The 22,482-nt window shown below is 35.0% G+C and overlaps 1 protein-coding gene across 10 annotated transcripts in view; it reads right to left on the bottom strand.

Moving 5' to 3' along the window:
* The window catches only part of LOC119768832, a 138,282-nt gene extending 117,613 nt beyond the window's left edge, over positions 1 to 20,669 (bottom strand). The window contains exons 1-2 of one of the 10 annotated variants that reach the window (XM_038260217.1): positions 20,337 to 20,669; positions 20,112 to 20,242 (exon numbers count right to left, since the gene is read on the bottom strand). The gene's annotated coding sequence lies outside the window, so the exon portion shown is untranslated. Of the gene's footprint in view, positions 1 to 20,111; positions 20,243 to 20,302 lie in introns of all 10 variants that reach the window. The other 9 variants (XM_038260214.1, XM_038260215.1, XM_038260213.1 and 6 more) reach the window with 9 other exon arrangements.
* Positions 20,670 to 22,482: the final 1,813 nt, after the last annotated feature.

Consider the following 22,482-nt stretch of genomic DNA (forward strand, 5'->3'; position numbering starts at 1 on the left):
AGAGTCCCATTTAGGCCAAAGCTAAACAAATATTTTTAAGAATGATTCTTAGGACTATACGAAAATTGTCATTCGGCAGGATAAGGTGAGTTTTACCGTTTGCAGCCTGGGGTTCATCATGTAGATATTTTTGATATTTGTTATGAATGTAGAATTGCCATATTTAAAATAAAATAAAAATCAATAAAAACTACGCTACTTGCTTCCGCCGGTTCTTCCAAACAATTTAAAAGAAAAATCACTCGACATTATTTCTGTCAGTACACGCCCCGAGGGTTACTGAACCTCTCGTCACCGTATCCGCTAGCTGCTGTAGTTCCAGCCTCTGAATATCGTACAATAAACCATCTCCGGCAGTGCACAAAAGGGGTCTTTCTTGCAAAGTTGAGCTAGAGCAAGAAAGGAGGAGGAGGAGGAGGTCGGTCGGCAGCAGCAGCAGCAGTTAACCATGCTTAAGACAAGAATTTATTTCCCATCTATTTCAGCAATTTTCATTCCCTTTCATCGGGCTTCCGGTTTGTGTACTTTGGGCAGCGGGGCAAGAAGTGGAGGGTGGGTTACGCAAAAGCTTTCTGGTTTGGGCTGACGTAAGCTTACAAATTATTAACATAAGTTTAGTTGAATTTTTACCTCAGTTGTTTTTTAATCATATGATTAGTGTTTACAGTGTTGTGCATTTACACAATAAAAAATTGTGTAAATTTGGAAGAGTGAATATTAGCTCTGTCATGAAGTAATTCTACCTCAATTTAGACTGTAAATGTGACATTACACATTTTTTCTGACATTAAAAAGATGTACCCCTTCCCAGAGGTTGTTCACGCTCCATACAAAAAAGATTTGTTTGGTATGGTAATTTTCCACGAGATGGGGAGAGGGGGGGAGGTCCTTTCTGTTTATATATCATTTTTTTGTAATTATTTGTTCTACAACTTTGAGATTTCCAAAAAAAAGTGTCCACGTGGTTTGTGGATGGTCCCAAATCACTTCAGAGTAGTTTAGTGGTTTGACAAAAGTACAATTCATTTTTTCTCCTCCGGCTCCTCAGCCTAAACAAAGAGCGAGTATGAAAAACTATAAACAAAATTTTGAACAGCCGTAATAAAAGGACAAATTGTCATGAAATAATTGTGACAGCGTTTTTTTATTCCTTTGAATTCATAAAATCTATCTTTTGTTATGGTTGTATTTATTTTCCATAAAAAAAAAATATTTTCATTTCGGATGCAAATTTCTTTTTCAAGTATTTTATCCACCTCCCTTGAAAAACTCCTTAAAAATTATATAAGAATATTTAAAACCTTGGTGATGAATAAAGAGAAGGCGTAACGTGATTTTCGAATGATCCCATTTTGTTTACATCTAAAAAAAAGAAGCCGTTCAAGCACAAGCATGACTTTTTTCTTACTAGCAAATGAGCTCTTTTAAAATCAGTAATATGTGTTTTACTTTGTCTAGTTTTAGACATTTTGGTCGCGTTTCGATCGGTTAGAAGAGATTTTTACTTTTTTCATACTTTTTTTTTTCTTTTTTTCTAAATTACCTGGCTAATTCCTAGAGCTATTCCTGGTCCAGCGAAAAAAACATCGCTAATTCTAGCGAACATGATCCAAATCCATCAAACAGATAAGATTTTCACTAAACCAGGTTTTTAAACGGAATCAAACAATAGAGACAGCTTCTGGATGGATACAACCGCATCGACTCCATAAACAACTTCCATTCATAATTATAAGAAAAATACGATCTCGCCTTAAACTTTCTTATGATTTCTTGACATCAACTCCAGGTCCTCAAAAGCCACACATTTATTATTCTTGCAAAAAAAATTAATGATCGATAACAATACTCTCTACTTTTGGTTCCACTTAGACAGTTCCAAATTGAGGCCGTTTTGCGAACCGCTATTCATCACCCAGCTTAAAACAAAGGCAAACAAAACATTTTCTTGTATGGATCGTGGACAATCGCTTTAAAAAAAATCAAGATGTAAAACAATATACAATTTGACTCAAATTATGCGTTGTAATCAATATTTAAATTAGTGTTGTTTTAACCAGCAGTCCAAAAATATTGCTTATTAAAGATTAACATTTGTTTAGCAAGAATCGAATACTTAATTCAATGCATTCTCCTTTGTTTCATTTGTATAGCTTTGAATTTTATGTATTTTTACTGAGGGACTTGCCGAGGCAATTTAGACAATCGATTGATTATATTTAAACATGACTGTTGATTTTGATGAACCAGCTAGTGTGTCCATCCCGGGAATTCCCGGAATTTTTCCAAAACCGGGAATTCCCGAATTTGGTTGTAGAAACAGATGAACAGTTGAATACCTCATAACAGATAATAATTTTAAAGCATTATAATGTGTATTCAGCATATATCAGCATGATTTGGTGTATTAGGGAAGACTGTTGAAATTTTAGTTTACCGATCTGCAAAATGCCTAGCGCTTTTAAAAAAGTTTGAGATATCTAGGTATATTTATGATTGAAAATAAACAAAAATTAAATCAAATTATTTTTCATCAAACACTGCCATGTGGGGCAAATCAGAACAAATGAAACGAATTAAGAGCGAGTCCACGAACAGGGCATACCCCTTTGTATGGGATGTCGTTTGGACCTCACCTGTCTGCCTGAAGTTTTCATGGGTTTTTTGTACATATAAAACTAGCATCTGGCCAAAAAATGAGCACTCTAGGTCAACAGGAAAAGGGGCAAATCGGGACACAAAGTTTGAAGGTTCAAAAACGTCAAAAATCTTAAAAAGGCTATAACTTGGGGAAAATTCAATTAAATTTCAAAATTCAAAATGCATCTGAAATTGTCTCAGAAACACGAATATGATAAAATTATCACCAGAAAATGGGATCCAAGGGGCCCCCGAGCAAAAATTTACGACCAAAAAATTCACTAAAAGTAAAAGTGTCTATTTAATATGTTAAACTGCCTTACCCAAAGCGTTCTCAGTCTCAGATGGTAGTCCCAGATGTCCCCTTCAAGCTGCAGGTCGAACCGAGTTGATATCACTTTGGAACACTTTTGCCTTCCTCACTGAGGTAAGGCTATAATCCTGCTATAAAAATTAACTTTCTATTAAAAGCTCCTAGACCCACCTTCATGTATACATATCTACTCAGAATCAAAAACTGAACAAATGTCTGTGTGTGTATGTGTGTGTGTATGTATGTATGTGATCAAAATTCTCACTGAGTTTTCTCAGCATTGGCTGAACCGATTTTGATCGAACCAGTTGCATTCGACTTGGTTTAGGGTCCCATACATCGCTATTGAATTGTTTGAAGTTTCGATAAGTAGTTCAAAAGTTATGCATAAAAATGTGTTTTCACAAATACCCGGATCTCAATTATATGCACGTAAACGATGTCCGGATCCATCATCCAACCCATCGTTGATTAGGTAATTGAAAGGCCTTTCCAATGAGTCCAAGACATTGAAGATCTGGCAACCCTGTCTCGAGTTATGACCACTTAAGTGATATTTATGTACTTTTTTGAAGCCGGATCTCACTTAAATGTATGTAAACTATGTCCGGATCCATCAATCGACCCATCGTTGGTTAGGTAATTGAAAGGCCTTTCCAATGAGTCCAAGACATTGAAGATCTGGCAACCCTGTCTCGAGCTATGACCACTTAAGTGATATTTATGTACTTTTTTGAAGCCGGATCTCACTTAAATGTATGTAAACTATGTCCGGATCCATCATCCGACCCATCGTTGGTTAGGAAATTGAAAGGCCTTTCCAAAGAGTCCAAAACATTGAAGATCTGGCAACCCTGTCTTGAGTTATGACCACTTAAGTGATATTTATGTACTTTTTTGAAGCCGGATCTCACTTAAATGTATGTAAACTATGTCTGGATCCATCATCCGACCCATCGTTGGTTAGGAAATTGAAAGGCCTTTCCAAAGAGTCCAAAACATTGAAGATCTGGCAACCCTGTCTTGAGTTATGACCACTTAAGTGATATTTATGTACTTTTTTGAAGCCGGATCTCACTTAAATGTATGTAAACTATGACCGGATCCATCATCCGACCCATCGTTGGTTAGGGATTTGAAAGGCCTTTCCAATGAGTACAAAACATTGCAGATCTGGGAACCCTGTCTCGAGTTATGACCACTTAAGTGATATTTATGTACTTTTTTGAAGCCGGATCTCACTTAAATGTATGTAAACTATGACCGGATCCATCATCCAACCCATCGTTGGTTAGGAAATTGAAAGGCTTTTTCAAAGAGTCCAAAACATTGAAGATCTGGCAACCCTGTATTGAGTTATGACCACATAAGTTATACATTGTGTTCTTTTTTTTCTGGATCTAAAAAAATGATGAAACCACTCATATACCCATTTTTGGTAAAAAGTGAGGAAGGCATCAACCACATAGGTGGATTAAGTTAGTTTTTTATTTCAGTTTGAAAATTATGCTATTTTTCACTAAAATGCCAATAACTTTCTTTAAATTTAACCAATTGGGATGCTCTACCCTGCATTTTGTTGCATTTTTGAAGTCCTTTGAGATGCATTTTGAATTTTGAAATTTAATTGAATTTTCCCCTAGTTATAGCCTGTTTAAGATTTTTGACGTTTTTGAACCTTCAAACTTTGTGTCCCGATTTGCCCCTTTTCCCGTTGACCTAGAGTGCTCATATTTTGGCCAGATGCTAGTTTTATATGTACAAACAACCCCTGAAAATTTCAGGCAGGTTGGTGAGGTCGATGCGAGATGGGTATGCTTTGCTCATGGACTCGCTCTTAAGACAACTATTTAGCCATTTTTTGCATGATGTTTTGAAAAACTTTGGTTAAAACAGGAACAGAACAAAACAATTTCATAGAACACCGATTTTTAAATTTATTGCTCTAAAATCTACTTACATATTCAGACTGTATTCCTGTTTTTTTCCTAGTTGGCGGTAGTAATTTTTTTTTTATTTTTAACGGTGAGTTTATTTAACACATGGATGTTTGCAAAAAATCCATTCAAAAGGCGTTTATTCAAATTCAAAACTTATCTAAAATTTTACATTGACTGGTGTCATTTTATTTGCTGTAGCCTCTTGTTTTTTAAAGATATTTTCAAATAAATTTTTCAAGCTTTTCTGATCATTTTATATAAAAAAGAAATATATTAATATAAGTTTATATAATTTGAATCACTTTGTAGTTCATTTCAAATCCAAATCACAACAAAGAAAAACAAAAACTTATTTTAATTCCCTTTAATGTGAAGTCTTCCATCATTGTCATGATTTTTCGTTCAGTTATAAATTTTGCGTCGCTTTCAATATTTTGACAAAATTCCTTCAACAAGTTGTTTAGAATAGTGCCCTACACATGCTGATTCCTTTTGGTAACGATTATCCCATTCCTTATAAAGTTATGGAAATCGTCATTAATCAATGATTGCCAACTAGAACGTCAATGACTGTGCCACAAAATTATATAAATTTTGAAGTACAATTGATTTAGATCAAAAATTCCTTGAGTGGCTTCAAGAAGGCAACAACCGGCACATGCTGATTCCTTTTGGTGCTGAAATTCGTTAAATTGAATTTAATACAGAATATTTTATAGTGATGATCAATTTTCTTCGAAAATGATCAACGGATTCACCTTAAGCAATTTAAAACTTGTCGTCTTTGTTTAGATTGAAGAGTAAATTATCACCAATTAATATGATTGAGCTAATTATATGAGTTTAAGCTTGAAAAACATGACAAATATAATAAAAACATAGATTTTATGACTGTTTCATAAATTTCCTGGGATCCCGGGTATTCCCGGGATTCCAAAAACATTTTTCCCGTTTCCCGGGAAATTCAAAACCCGGGAAATTTGGAAGCCCTAGAACCAGCAAAAATAGAGGCTAGTTTGTGTAAGTAGCTGAGTAATCCTGTTATCTTTTTGAAACCAAAATTACGCAATAATGCTATTTATTCATCTTGAACAGTCCATTTTTTGTTCTCATATTATTTAAGAACATTTTTACACAAGTGATTTTTTTTTAATTTGTAGAATGTTGACGAATCTTGATCTGAAAACCTATTTTTGTCGACCTTTTTTACAAAGTGTTTTGTAGATTCAGCATAATAAAAGTAATAGATGAAATTTTAAACAACGATCCTATTTTTTTTTAGAACTCAGAGCTACCAGTTCCGTGCTTCAGCCAAACGAGTTCCGCTTCTTAAACACCCCAACAGTTTCCAAGTCTAGAAGCGAGAAAGTATCAACAGGTAGTTGCTGAGTCTTCTGCCTCGCCTTGCCAGCGGCGGCCTTATACCTTTCCAAATTGGCCATTTGGGAGCAACAAGCGAAACTTCTCCGATGACACGACTCCTCCACCTCCAACAACATCATGCTCGGTGGTTACGAGTTTCCATGTTCAACCAGTGGAAAGCGAGGCCGACATTTCCAATTTTCGAAAAATCTTTCAAAGAATGCTAAATTTGCAAATTGTTTCGAAAAAAAAAAAAAAAAACCAAGAAAAAAAGGCGTACCGTCGGTCGGTCGGTCGCAAGTTTTCCTTCGGTTTTTCCGGACACATTTTTTGTTGGTTCTTGTCTTTCTCCGGGATGAGACCGTCCAAAGATGACGAAAACCTTTTCGGTTGATTTGTTGGCGAGCCGTTCCTTATCACGTGACGGCAAGAGTGTTCTTCCTTATCTTCTTGCTCTTGAGGAAAACGGCTGTCATTGTGGCCAGCGAACAAAAAAAAAACCTCGCAACATCAGACACAAGAATATCAGAGTTTCAACAACCAGGTCGGGCCAGGCCAGCGTACGGTTAGAATTTCAAAAAAATAATTTGCATGTTTGCTTTGTGTAAATATTTTTCCCCGAAATGCCTCCCGGGAAAACGCAGCGCAGTGGGTGGGAGGGGGGGGGGAAGATAGAAACTCCTTGGAGGAGGGTTCACGGCAGTCGTGAAACAAGAGTAAAATAATACCGCGCGCAAGGCTGCAAAAGTAGCAGCAGCAACCTGCTGTCAAAATGCAAGCATCTTCAACCAGGGCGCGCGACCAGGCGAAAAACGTCAGGATAAAGGGATACAAAGGCGTCGTGCCCTGTGGAATATGCAAATTTCTGGCACGAAAATAATTGTCATGGAACGGGTCGCTTGGTGTGTGTGTGAGTGTGTTTGTGTGAGTGGGTGGAGCGAAAGAGAAAAACAATGGGGTGGGTGACTAACAGAAACAAAAGTTTTTTTGTTGTCTTGAAAATGTTTTAAAGTGGAATTGGGTCATGTGAGGTAAGAGAGCTTTCAGATTTCTTATGAATTACATAATTTTTATAATGCAATTCGCATTTTTTATATATTGGGTAATTCTCTACCAACTCACACGAAATCGGGAAAAGTTGCCCCGACCCCTCTTCGATTTGCGTGAAACTTTGTCCTTAGGAACTTTTGTTCCTGCGCACGAATCCGAGGTCCGTTTTTTGATATCTCGTGACGGAGGGGCGGTACGACCCCTTCCATTGTTGAACATGCGAAAAAAGAGGTGTTTTTCAATAATTTGCTGCCTGAAATGGTGATGAGATAGAAATTTGGTGTCAAAGGGAATTTTATGTAAAATTAGACGCCCGATTCGATGGCGTACTCAGAATTCCGAAAAAACCTATTTTTCATTGAAAAAATATCAAAAAAGTTTTAAAAACTCTTCCATTTTCCGTTACTTGACTGTAAAAAAATTTAAATCATCTTATTTTAAGGGAAATATAATTTACTTTTTGAATCTACATTGACCCAGAAGGGTCATTTTTTCATTTAGAACAAAAAAATTCATTTTAAAATGTTGTTTTTTTTCTAACTTTGCAGGGTTATTTTTTAGAGTGTAACAATGTTCTACAAAGTTGTAGAGCAGACAATTACAACAATTTTGATTTGTAAACATAAGGGGTTTGCTTATAAACATCACGAGTTATTGCGATTTTACAAAAAAAAAAAAACAGTTTTGGTAAAGTCACTTTTTGCGTTCCTTTTTTTTCGTCGTCCGTGTCTGTCGCAGATGAAGATGGTCGGCCATGATTGATGACGACCAACTTTTTCAAAACTTTTTTTTCGTAAAATCTCGATAACTCGTGCTGTTTATAAGTAAATGAAAAGCAGGAAAATGAATTGGGTATACATATTTTTGAGTAGATGTTTCAGATAGCTTTTTATGTTAATAGAAAAGAACATTAAACATCGCAAACTAAATTTTAACATTCTAATTTGAACCAACAGTTTCCGAAATATCGCTTGTTGAATAATAAGGGCTTGTTAAATGACACATTTTTTTCCAAAATCGGGGAAAAAATAGGTGGAATAAAATATGGAATTTTTAGTGCAATCAGTTCAAATTAATTTTAAATGCATTCCCCTGCGTTTGGCATCATTTTTAGCATGTATGGGTTTATTCAGAAATCTTTCGAATTTTTGAAATTTGTGATGTACAGTACCGCAATTTTTTTTTCGTTTAAAATGTATTCTCTTCAAATCTTATATATTTTTTTAAAAAATAATGATTTCAAAGCAACTGAACTAATGTAAAATGCATTTAAAAACACCTTTTCCGGCCTAATTATCTGAAAATGCCTATAACTTTACATTATGTTTTTAAATTCTTTTTATACTGCAAATTGATTTTTTAGCTTCCAAGTAATTTAAAAAAAATTGATTGGTAATATATGAAGTTTATATAAAAAACAAATCAAGAAAATCATGTAAATGCCATTTATAAATATTTTCGATATTTTTTAACTCGTGATATCTCGGAAACTATAACTTTGATTTTCAATGCTTAGCATATTCTTGAGTAGATATTTTAGATAGCTTTTTATAATAATAGAAAATAACAGAAAACATAACAAACTAAATTTTAACATTTTAATTTGAACCAATAGTTTCCGAAATATCGCTAGTTGAATAATAAGGGCTTGTTAAGGGGTTACATACATGTAGAAAATCACTAAATTTTATATTACAGATTATTTGATAAATCCACTCAAAACATGATTTTTAATCACTCCTGAAAGATTCATGAAGATATTTAATGATTAAACTGAGTAAGAGACGATTTAAGTTCAAAATTTTGTTGGCGTTTTTCTCTATACCCCGAGTTGATTTACGGGTGCCACGATATCTCGAGATGGGATGGACCAAATTGGCTGAAATTTTAGGTGAAGACTCTCAAGATGTATTTCGTGTGCATGACGAAGCCCAATTTTTAAAATTAGTTTTTTTTAAATACAAAAATCAGAAACAAACGGTTTTTTAATATGAAAAACACAAAAATATTTTTATCTTTTTTTATAATAAACTTTTTGAAAATTGGGCTTCGTCATGCACGCGGAATCGATTTAACGATTATTCACCAAAATTTTGAGCCGATTTGGTCAAGACTGTGTTGAGATATCGTGGCACCCGTTTTTTGAAACTGCTAACTTAAAATTGCTATATCTCGGCAACGATTCAACCAAATATCTTCAAATTTGTTATGAAAGTATGAAAATGTATATTTTAATGCCATGAAAAAAGAATTTGAATAAAGTTGAAGTGTGTGCTCATACTAACCTCTAACTTTTTTGCCAATATACATGTATGTAACCCCTTAAATGACACATTTATTTTCAAAATCGGGAAAAAATGAGGTGCAATTAAATATGGAAATTAAAGTGCAACCAGTTGAACTTAATTTTAAATGCATTCCCCTGCGTTTGGAATTATTTTTAGCATGTTTGAGTTTATTAAGAAATCTTTCGAATTTTTGAATTTTTGTATGTACAGTACCGTACAGTACCAGTGTTTCGTTAAAACTGTATTTTCGTCAAATCTTTTATTTTTTGAAAAATTGATATTTAATATTTTAAAACTCTTTTTCTATTGCTATTTGTTTTTTTGCTTCCAAATAATTTTTTTTTCTTAATATATGATGTTTATAGAAAATTAAAAAAAAATCAAGAAAATCATGTAATCATGTCAACTAAATGATAAAAATGGTATTTTTTTCGAAGTGTCTGTACTAATCATAACCTACAGTTTTGCCAAAGACCAAATCGATCAGAAAGTCCCTTCTCATGATACAAATTTTCGAATATTCTCATGGCTTTCGCGCAAAAGGCTTGCAAAAGGGAACTTTTTTACGTATAGAATACAAAGACACAAGAGTTCCATCTAAATCTAAAAATAATGTTGATTGAAATCGAAATCTTCATAGAACAAACTTGGAAACTCAATTGTAAGCTATTTAGAATTGATTTTATTACGCTTATTTATGCATTTTTGATAAAAAAGTAATTCTAAAGTAAGTTATACTTTAGAATTTTGTGACGAAAATATGTTGGAAAAAATATATTTATCGATTTATTTTTTTTGCACATTTTTGATAGCAGCATAACTGTATTAATGTATAATGGATCTTGAGATATTTTTTGTTTCGAAATTTCGAAAACGAGGCATGATACAAATTTTCACATAGATCAAGGCAATTTCCTGAGAAATTTTTTGACTATTTGTATCATTTTTAATTGGTAATGTTTTCCACAATAATCGATCAATCGAGATCTTCGTCTTCACTTTTTGTACTGGTCTATAAAATTTCGTCACAATAGAAGAAAGACTGAATAAGTTAAAACATACTTTTATGTTGGAGATTGGCGATTGATTCGATGATCAAAATTTTTATGCTTTTTAGATTGTTTTCTTTTATTGCACGGATTATCTCTTTTTAAAATTATGTTAAATGTCTGTTCAACCCAGTTTGCCCCTCAACAAGAGATTCTAGTATGGAAGAAAAACATTCACCAAAAATTGCGCACTCAGTTAGGAACAGACGAGTTGCGAATAACAATAACATTAAGAGCCCATTCCTTGAAACCCATCAGCTTGGTTGTTCAGGATGGTGCCATTTCACTCGAGTCGCATTTATAACCATCAGTTAATTATTTGTGTTATTTTAAAATTAAACGCACCGTTTGAATAAGCAAAATATTTGAATCATTCAAGAATGGAGGATTAAAAATATTCTCTAGCGAATTAAAAAAAAACCCGATTTAATTCGTCGAAATTGAACGCTCGTCGAAGTCATCTGGAGCGAAATCCAACGCCCATTTACGATCCTCGTTTTCGTCCTTGTTTGAGTGAGTGACAGATTCTGGTGTAATTTGCCAGTCTCACAGGGTGAGCTGTTTTTTTTCGCTTCTGTTTCACTTGTAATTCTCACGAGTTTCGTGAAAAGCGTGAAAATCTGCTCGAGTTTTTTTTGTGTTTGGTTTGGCAAAATATACACACGAGGGATTTGGTGACGTTTCGGATGAAACAAGGCTCAAGTTTCGCCAGAAAAACTGTTCCGTGAAATTTGAGAGAGAATGATGTGTGAAAATACTATCTCTAGGGGATGGCAATGACAATTGACAGTATGTGCGCAAACAAGGGGAAAAATTCTATTGTTGATCGCACAAAAGCTTGGAAGATGTGTTTGGAGATTTTTCACTACATTCGTGCTGAAAGTAGTGTAAAAGGAACATATTGACAATAGTGGGAAGTGCAAAATGTTCATAGCAGGGCTTTTAATATAAAAAAAAAACACTTAAAGAATCCCCCTTGAGGATGGAAGTTTTGTCTTTGAAGGCACAGGAAAGTCACGCCAGATAATGCGATTCATCGATTAGGTGCTATGTTGTGACACAACAGCAGTCTTCACCGCTGACTTGCGATGAGATGTCTGCTATTGAGCTCATCCATCACGGCAGAGAGAGGTGGTGACAAAGTTCAAAGTTTCCACGGGGTTCACGGCGCTCTAGGCTCGTGGAGTGTTAACTTTCAAGTGGATTGAATTTCTGGCAGTGCGAAAGATTGATTGATTCCGCAAGAATGGATTTTGTTTTCTTGAAAGGTTCTCATCGACACATCTTCAATTACACCTTGGTTAAGATTCTTTCAAATCATTTGTTCAAAAAAAAAAAAAAAAAAAAATTAGAAAAAAAACTTTTTGAACCCACCATTAATATCGTCTCTTAACAGTCGACTTTCACACATTAAAAACGCTTTCTCACTACGACGATAAATTGCTTCAAAAACCACAAACACACACTTGCTGCTGCTGCTGCTGTTTGCAATCATCGCGTGTGCAGCAACCAGAAAGCTGTCAATGTCAGATGCGTGATATTTTCACGTTTTTCATTCACTTTCCAGCGGCAAAAGTTACAAAAAGCCAAAAACCGATCACGAGTTGAGGTTTTCCCGTCAAGAGCACACAAACGCGAAAACTCTCTGAATGTAACAATTTCGTTGGCTGAACAAGAAAAAAAAACACGTAAAACCTCTCAATGAGTGAAACGGATCGGAAGGAGGTGGGGTTGGCTCTCACGGAGTGCCTACCGAGTGTGTGAGTGACGCGCGCCCGACGAATGCCCATCGGGTCGTGAAAATTCGGGTGCCCTCAAAAAGGAAAACGCCTTTGCCCATCGGGTTTTTATTTTTATTACATACGGTCTAACTGCGGTTTTTCGAGCGGCTCCGGCGAACAGAACACATTCAACTGGTGTGATTCAATTAAAATGTGCTGAGATTTTAGAATCGTTATGGTGCTGTTACAGGGTGGGAGGTTTTGCAGTGGACGTTGGGAAGTTTATTGAGGTTGGAGAAATGATTGATATTTTGCAAGGTTGTGGCAGTTTAGTTGAAATTATCGTTGAGATTGATTGAACCGACATAAACACAATTTATTTATAACTTGATTATTAGTCTAAAAGTCTAAACAGTCAGACAAATATTCGTTCTCCTTTATCTTATTTTGATTTTTGACATTAACCTTTTGAGAGTCTTGCTCACCTGATGATTTTAAGATGTCTAGATACTTGTTTTGAGTGTCTTTCACAACACAGTACGAAATGATGCAGATGATCTTTAAGAAGATTAGACATGCATTGGGCCAACAATTCTTGCTTGGTTATTCATCCATCAAGGCATTAGGGTTCTGATTTTTTCATATTCATGCAAGCAAATTCACAAGTTAGCATTTTGCGATGGACCGTGACTAAAAATTTCCAAAATTGATCCATTTTTTTTTGTGCACATACAAAGTGACGTTGTGCTCAGAAAAGTAATCTTTACCATATTGTGTTATAAAACAAGTAATCTCAACTAAATTTTAGGACCTAATCAATCATAATTAAGTAAACAAGGCAATAAGGTAAATATCAAAAGTCAATGCTCAAATATAAAAAAAACATTTGTTAGTGCAACCTCAAAAAAAAAAAAAAAATGATCAAAAATATTTTTAGAACCGAATTGTAGTTTATCAAATCAAGTTTGAGGACTTATTAAATAGAACATATTTTTCTTAACTTTAAGGCTGGATTTTTTTTAAGTTCAGGGGGCAAATTTTTTTTTAAACTTCAATATTTCAATGAAAATTTAAGTGCAATCAGTTGAAATCAATTTAAAATACATTTCCTTGCGTTTAGAATCATTTTTAGCCTGTTTGGGTTGATTTAAAAATCATTTGAATTTTTAAAAATTTTCGATGCTTATCATCGCAAAAAAAATATCTGGAATTTTTGTTTTCGTCAAATCTTTCATTTTTTGAAAATTAATGATTGCAAAATAACTGAACTAGTGTAAAATGCATTTTAAAACACTTTTTCCATGCAAATGTTGAAACTTTGGCTTGTCATTTCAATATTTATATTTTTTATTTTTTTAACCCCCCCCCCCCCTTTCGACCCTTGCCAGAGCCGAGGGACAAAAACTTTCAAAAAACTTTGCATCGGTATAAATTTATAATGATTTAAATACGGGTGCCACGATATACCATCACCCGAGCAGACGGAAATAACTTGCGAATAACATTATAGATATTTGAAAATACTAGGCTAATATCATTTTATGGTATTTATAACAAGATTTGTTATTCAACGTTATGTTTTTTCGTTATTGGATTGTAATAACAGCTTAATAACATTTTTAGTTATTCTTCTAACAAAACTTGGTTATTATTTTTTATTATTTTAACAACTAATCCGATCATCTCAATAAAAGTTTCCGGTATTCTTCCATAACAAAAAATGTTATTCCAAAGTTTTATTGGCTTTCAACCAATATCAGACCAATAACAAACTTTGTTATGATAACATAAACTGTTATGAAACCCTTATGCAAAAATTGAATTTTCAAGAAGATTCCATAACACTTTCTGTTTTTTAACAATATTTGTTATTGAATTGGCATGAATTTTGTTTTTACCGTCTGCCCGGGCACTCCTTTGACCAAATGTGTGTGTGTGTGTGTGTGGTCCAATCCAATACCCGCTAACCGGTAGCGAAATTATGGGAAAGTATAATTTGTATCAGACTTTGTATATGCCGAATGCTGATACAACTTATCTCAGTCCCGGGTATTAGGTGGTGATAGCCCTTGCGCTGCTTCCAACGATCCATTTCAGAATGGCAGAGATCCTAGCGGCCCAATTCCGAGGTCGTTGGGCATTGTCCGGCCCCGCCTTAACATAGAAGCAAGCACCAGACGGATCCTTGATCTATCTTAAGACTCCCAATCCCTTCAGGCAAATCAGGGATCAGAGCGTATTTAATATGAGAAGAACACAACATGTTTTATAACCTTCAGATGGCTGACTGGTTAGAGTCTCAGACCATCAATCCAGAGGTGTGAGTTCGAATCCCACCTGATTCAGTTTCTTTTTTGTTCCAATTCCTGATTCCAAATTTCAAAGGTACCGACCGGAATTTGATCCCTGAACCTTCTGCTTGTGAGGCAGAAGCCGTAACCATTAAGCCACGGAGCCGGTTCCGGGCACTCCTTTGACCAAATTGTCTCAAAATTTGTAAGAGATTGTAATCATTTGGAATAGACAATGAAAAATGTCAATTTGATTTTATGATCTATCAACCAATTGTTTAAACAACTCAATTTTGTTTTAAATATTAATTTTAGATGTTTACCATTGTTTCGTTCACATTTTAAATGGGTTCAAAATATAATTGAGTTTCAACTCTCAAGCAGACCGTTCTTAAAAATTATCAATGTTTATCAATGAGTTATAGAACATCCATGATCGAAGGGGTGGTTTTCTCTTAATTGATTACGCCAAAGCGTTAGGTGTGACTGTCCAAAACGTTCTGATTTTATTGTGATTGAAAAGTCCCCCAAAGCCTCACACGCGAGGTACTGAGGATTTGCTTATTGAGCATTAATCGAGCTACTTGCTTTAATCGCGGCGAGGTAAACGAAGTTTAACTTTGATCACAGATTGGATAACTGTTGTTGGTTGTGCTGATGATGTTGATGGCGTTGATCAATTATGCGGAAAGCAATTTCAGTTACTTATGTAAGTTAATTTAAGTCCAGAAAACTATTAAAAAAATAATTGCCTTCAACTTTGGTATTGTCGTCACAATCATTATCTTAAAAATATCTGATTAAATCATGATTAAATCACATCTGAAAGAATGTGTGAGAAATGTTGTGTCAGATGTAAAAAATTACCTTTTGTGCATGTGTAACCTTAATTATTCCATTAAAAAAATTAAGTTAAATTAGGCCGTTTTAAATATTTTTCAAAGTTTATGTCGCCCTAATTGCAATTTCATTTTTTCATATTTTTTTATTTTTTGACCCCCCCCCCCGCCCTCCACTTTGGTCAGAGCCGCGGGACATAAACTTAAAAATATTTGCAACGGCCTTACATAGAAAAAGATATTCAACCATAAAAAAAAAACAAAAATTAGCTTATTTTGCTGTGTCAAATTGTAGGCAAAACTACTCAAATTTTCAATGGTCCTATATTTTGTCACTACCATACCATGAAACCAGTCCCTACTGAATGCTCTCTTTACTGCTTTGCATCTTTCTCTGATCGGCTTATATGTGATTAACTTAGATAAGCCGACAGCTATTTGTCTCTTCTACACAGTGAAAAAAAGTTTTATTTTTGAATGATGAAAATTTGTTGTTTGATAAAAACCTCTTTTTTATGGAATTAAACATAAATTTAAGTATTTCAAATAATACTCCACAGAAAATTGAAATTTTAGATTGTTACCTATGTTTCAAAAACATTTTTAACTCACAATATGTCATTTAATGTAGTTTTATATTAGGGGACCATCCATAAACCACGTGGACACTTTTTTGGGAATCTGTAACTGCCCCCTGGTGAACAATTTTCCATACAAAAAAGTTTTTGTATGAATCGTAAACAATCGCCATACCCCCCCCCCTTCTTTTAAAAAGCCAACGTGGTTTATGGATGGTCCTTAGCAATCTAAACTCTAAATTATAACTTTTTCGCTCAAAACTGGATTTTTAAACATTTTTAATTGCAATTTTCATTAAAATTAATACAAAGTTTGAATTGGCTGATTTAAACAAAAGCCAATTGCAAAATTGTTGGCTTGATTTCAAAAACCTGACAGTATTTTTTTTCCGGAGGATTTAAAATATTGAAATCCCTGCTTGGCGGTCGTTTCTTTGCTAGATTCGATTCCTTGATAAAGGGTGTATTGTATTATCTCAGGCTTTATCAGACATCTTAGGGGAGACAAATGAATGAAATATGAAATAAAGCAATAGTTAAGTTAAAAATGAAATTGTCACTGAGCCTGCTTGATACATGCGTAAATTTATATATTTTTTTAAATTAATGTAAAGTTACAAGCAGTTTGAGTTACTTAAAAATTTCATTTAATTTCATTTCATTAGGTTGCTTTAACAATTACATTGGTGCAGTTGTTATCCTGAGCTGAGATATGGACTACCTTTCAACAGCTGATTTGTTCGAAATGGGAAGAGAGTTTACTGGTACTAAGGAGAACGAATTGGACAGAGAAGGAAAAAAAAATGCAAAAATAACCTTCGAAATAGCTAATAGATGTGGTATAGTTAGAGAAAAGGAGTCACTAAAAAATTATTTTGCTTTTCTATGAATTATGAGAGCAAAAAATTCTGATTTCAAGAGATCGTATGAATTCAAGGACATTTATTCATAAATTTGAATTTGGAGCCAACAGGTTACAGATAACATGTTGTTTTTAATTATTCCTCGGTTGAAAATTTATTTCGATGATTTTTACAACTTAGATGAGTTATTTTACCAGAAAAATTTGAAAATCAGCTAAATAAATGATAATTTCATCATTTCCAGATGTAAAATTACAGTTTTTGTCACACAAATCTGTTTCCATTCCCAAATGTAATGTTACCATATCTTTTCTGTATAAATCACATTAGAAAACTGAAACTCAAAACCTATTTTAAAAAAAATCAATATTGGTTGAATCAAGAGACCAAATTTTAGAAATTTTATAGTTATGGATGTTATGGAATCTGGTAAAAATGTTTCATAACTATATTGTTTTGGCTTTATTGAAAATCGATGAGTAGGTGCTGTTATTTGTTTCTTCAAAAGCGATAGTGTATGGAGTAGGGTGCCCAGAAAAAATGACCCCCTGCTCCATAAGCGGAAAAAGGTTTTTTGGGTTATTTTGAGCATCTGTACAAATTTTGAGCGAAATTGGATGAGATTAACACATTGATACCCGAGCCTAAAGTTTGCGAAAAAATGTTTTTCATACAAAAATGACTTTTTTAAATCGCTAATAACTTTTCAGGATCGAGTTTTACAGCTTTGGCATGTTGTACAAAGTTGTAGAGCATTAAATTTCCAATGGGAATCTCACTTTTGGGAATAATTTGATGGAAGTAGCGCAACCTGCAGACCAAACCGTAAGAAAATTGGGTTTTCCATACACTTTTTCGATTTTTTCCATACAATCTTCACCTCCGAGTATCAATGGGTAAATGATGCCCGATTTGGCTCATATTTGGCCTAGAGTCCTAAAATAGCTCAAGGAACAATATTCAGCTTGTGGAGCGAGGTTTTGAGAAAAAGTCCCATATTCTGAGCACCCTAGTATGGAGCCTTTTATTTAATTAAAAGTTAGTTTATTTATATGAATCTCCAAACGTAATATTTTATTAGTGGTTAAACTTAAGGTTTTCAGTAATTTATTTTTGCTTTAATCAACAATTTTATTTTCAAAAACAAGTTTTATTGTTAAATGTCACAATCTTCTGTTTTGGTTACTGATTAAATATACGCATCAACCCGAGCAGACGGAAATAACGTGGGAATAACATTTTTTGTTATTTGAAAATACTAGGCCAATAACATTTCATGTTATTTATAACAATATTTGTTATTCGCCGTTATGATTTTTTTGTTATTGGATTGTTATTGTAATAACAGACTAATAACATTTTGCGTTATTCTTCGAACAAATCTTTGTTATTATTTTTTGTTATTTTAACAACTAATCCGATCATCCCAATAACAATTGAGTTATTCTTCCATAACAAAAATGTTATTCCCAAGTTGTTTTGACTTTCAACCAATATCAGATCAATAACAAATTTTGTTATGATAACATAAACTGTTATTAAGCTCTTATGCAAAAATGGATTTTTCAAGAATATTCCATAACATTTTTTGTTATTTTAACAGTATTTGTTATTGAAATGGCATGAATTTTGTTATTACCGTCTGCCCGGGAAGAGTAATTGTTGTTTTGTTGATGTAAATTTTTGATAAAATTCGATGAATCGGATTTTTTTTTGTTTTATACTAGTTTAACCTAGTGTTCAACTTTGCTTTGCTGCAAAAACAAAACTAAGAAGCTTGATAACTTTGAATTCTTTTCCCCAGTTACAGCTGCCGTTGTTGTTTGGTTTCATTTTAAATGAAAAGAAAAACTTTGTCTTTCTTTCATTCCAGTTTTCCTCGGCGGGGGGCGAGCGATTACATGTGTTACCTGACATTCATCTCCGGTGGACAGCTCCTTGCTCCCTCGTCGTCGTCTGCAAGTAACTGCCACTAAGTAGTTTGCTCCGTTTGAAGTTCGTTCCGAAAGAAGTATGGAAAAAACATCAAAAAGTGGCTTCGTTCAACTTTAGAAAAGATGCATAGAGTTGCATGTTTTTCTTTTGTTTGTTCGTCACACCACAACAACAACTACTACTACAGAGAGTTACAGAGAGTTACAACAACAACACCAACATCGTCCACGGGGGCAAAAATGGCGCTCATTATGTAACACAACGTTTGCTTCGCTGGTGGGTGGTTGTGCGTTTGTTCGTGTGCTTCGAGGAGGAGAAGATTTGCGCGCTAAATATCCTTTTTTTTCTTGGAAATTGTCCTTGCAGTTTCGCTCGTCACTTTTGTAAGATTCTCTGTGTGCGTGTGTGCTTCTTTTTAATAGCGCTGAACAATTAATTCTCACTTTTCACTGTAAATTATGCTCAGTAATCCTTTCCCGCAATCTCTCTTCTCTACAGGTGTGAAAATATAGATCATCAACACAACAACCACTTTTGATACTTCTGTGGAAGTGTGTATGTGTGTTTGTTCGCTAGCGTATGTGTGCCGTTTAGCCTTTTGTTCCCGCAAAGCCACCACATTCCAAACGGTTGTCGAACGTTAAGGGGGAAACATCGTACCAGGTAGTGCACACATACATTTCACACGTACACAAGCACACTTTTCTTGGTCGTTTTAATCCACTTTGTTTTTGCTTCTGCTTCTTCATGTCGTGTGACGTGCTCATTTTCCAGCAGAGTGCGCGCTTTTCAATTTTTCCCAATCCTCTTGGAAAGATTTTCTTTTCATCAAAGAGTGAGCTGGAGTTGGGAAAATCTCACATGTTTACACAAATCCTCACACACACACACACGTATTACATCAACACCCCCAGAAGTCGATCGCTGCGCCGCCCGTTTGCCTTCAATAAAAATTGACTCATTTCGATGCACGCTCTTTCGTCTTTTCTCACTCGAAACAAGATAAATCACTTGAAATTTCAATTTTGTGCTCGATTTTCCCTCCTCCTCCGCCCAATTTGGGAGCGGCTATTTGCTATTCCGAACACGTGAGCTCCGCGCACTTTTAATCATTAATTTCTCATGTTTCACTTCAGGTGACGTAGGTTACCCAGTGACGTTGGTTTTCGGGAGTGAGAAAGTATCCAGATTTTGTTTTCCACATTTTTTTTCCATCCTTCCAAATCCGACTCTGAAATTTACCTGGACTACGTTTACTGCGCGAAAATGCGTTCGAAAAAATAAACACTAAGCTCACATTTTGGAAGCGTCTCAATCGGTCCGAAAGTTTCCAGTAAAGTCATCCAAATTTTCCTTTTAAAAATCCCATAAATCTGTAGAAAAAGACAACATCAAAAAAGAAAAGTTCACAACGACAGAAAAAAAAAACACACAGACACTGATTTTGCCCCACGAACCCCACCGCACACGCAAAAGGCTGGCAAAGGTCCGTGTGTCCGTTCGCGCCGGATCCCCGGAACGGATAGACTGTGCCGACTAGCTGGCTCTGTGTCCCGCGGACGCGCCCTTCTTCGGCAACAACGGAACTATCGCCGTGAGACACCGGAACAACGGAACAATACGCTGCGCGGCGGCTTTCCAATGTTTGTGTGTGCGGGTGTGTGTGTGCTCGTATGTGCGACGGTGTGCGGGTGTAAGTGTGTGTGTGTGTGGACGAGATACGTGCGGGTGGGTGTATGTGTGTATGTGTGCGTGCGCTCTTCCCGTGTCGGATCGAAAGAGGTCTCCGGCCGCCACCAACTGTGAATTGGTACTGGCAGGGCGGTTGGCCAATTCCGGACGCTATGGGGGCGCCTGTTACACACCGGGGTCGCTCACGTGTGCGCGCGCGAGAGTTCCCCGTGCCGAAAGCAACAAGCGGCCACTCCCGGTTCTCTAGGTCCAGTCAGTGGGTTCGGGTTTGTTGTTGTAACTCAGTGTAAAAAAGGCGCGCCAAAAGCGCAGGAAAACCGAGAGGAAGAGAGAGAGAGTTGCGAAGCTGGAAAATGGGTGATGAGTTACGGGTCGCGTACTCAGCCACGCCGAAGCTAGTGAGATATTTGTAAGAGGGAGTGATGAGAGGCGATGCAATTTGATCGCTCAGTACAACTATGTTGAATTCTTAAGAGGATGGTATGCAATTGGGTACTAAAGCCCTATGTCAATTTTCATGTACAACGGTAAAAAACACGATCAAAAACCATTTCTAATCACTTTTTTTCATTTTAATGCAAAAAAAAATTTTGACAAGACAACATTTTTCGATGGATCAACTATGGTCCCCTAGAAACGAGCTGTCAAGTAGGAGCTTTTCTGTCAAGAAGGATCACGAGGTTAATTTTTTAAAAATTGATTTAAAAATCCATTTTAAACTCTTTGTGGTCATACAAAGGGTCATTGTACTCAGAAAAATAAGCTTTATCGCTGTAAACAATAACATCAGCAATCTAAGCTTCATTTTAGGACCCAATTGGAGTTTGTAGCCAGATTGTGGAATCCATAATATATTGCAGCCAAATGTTTTTTAAACTCTTCAGCACTCATATCCTCTGATTATTATATTCTTTGAATTGGCTCAAATTTGGCCAGGGAGTCCTCCCTCCCCCCCTTCCCCTTCCAAAATCGCTCTGTAAAATCAGAAGACAAAACAAAATTCTTAAAAATTTAAAACGACAATGAAAATTTAAGTTCTATTAATTGTATTCAATTGAAAATGCATTCCCTTGTGTTTTGAATATTTTTTTACATGTTTGCAAGGGAATTCAGACATCTTTTGAATTATCGATGTACAGTACCACGTTTATGTAACAAGTTGCAAAAAGAGGATTTTTTCAGCACGAGTCGGACATTTATCCAACGAGTTTCACCAAGTTGGATAAATACGGAGAGTGCTGAAAAAAACAAATTTTGCAACGAGTTCCATACAACATTTTTTGCTATTCCAAAAAACACACACTGAGTGAAATTTTATGTCAAATTTTCATGTTTTTTGTTAATAAATCGTTTAAAACAAAATAATGTTGAAAAGTGTTACTTTTCAAAGCAAGTGCTGAAAAGTTCAACTTTTCAGCACCCATTTGAGTGCTGAAAAGTAGAACTTTTCAGCATTTATTTTGGAAAGTGTTGTTATTCGATTCTGTTATTTTTGGTACAGAAAAGTAGGCTATTTCGTCGTTCATGAATGACAGGAAAAATGAGTAGTTTCACGACGGAATTGCAAAAAAAGTTTTTTTTCGCTAAAACTTTTATTTTCGCTAAATCATTTTTTTTAAACAAATGTTTGCAAAACAACTGAACTAATGTAAAATGCGTTTTAAAACCCGTTTTTTTATAAAAATGTTTAGACTATGACTTTTTTTTACAATTTTTGTATGTATTTTTTGCCCTGAAACAACGAAATATTTTTGAATATAGCTATTTAAGATTTTTTTAAATGTAATTAAAAAAATGGGGCAATCCATAAACCACATGGGACCACTTAAGTGACCCAAATCCAAGTAGTCGTTGATTCAAAGATTGATCTACCACTAGAATTCTAAATTTGAGTTCGATCTGAGCGCGGATTTCCCTTTTC

Source organism: Culex quinquefasciatus, chromosome 3 (genome assembly GCF_015732765.1).
Source record: "Culex quinquefasciatus strain JHB chromosome 3, VPISU_Cqui_1.0_pri_paternal, whole genome shotgun sequence".
Lineage (NCBI taxonomy): Eukaryota > Metazoa > Arthropoda > Insecta > Diptera > Culicidae > Culex > Culex quinquefasciatus.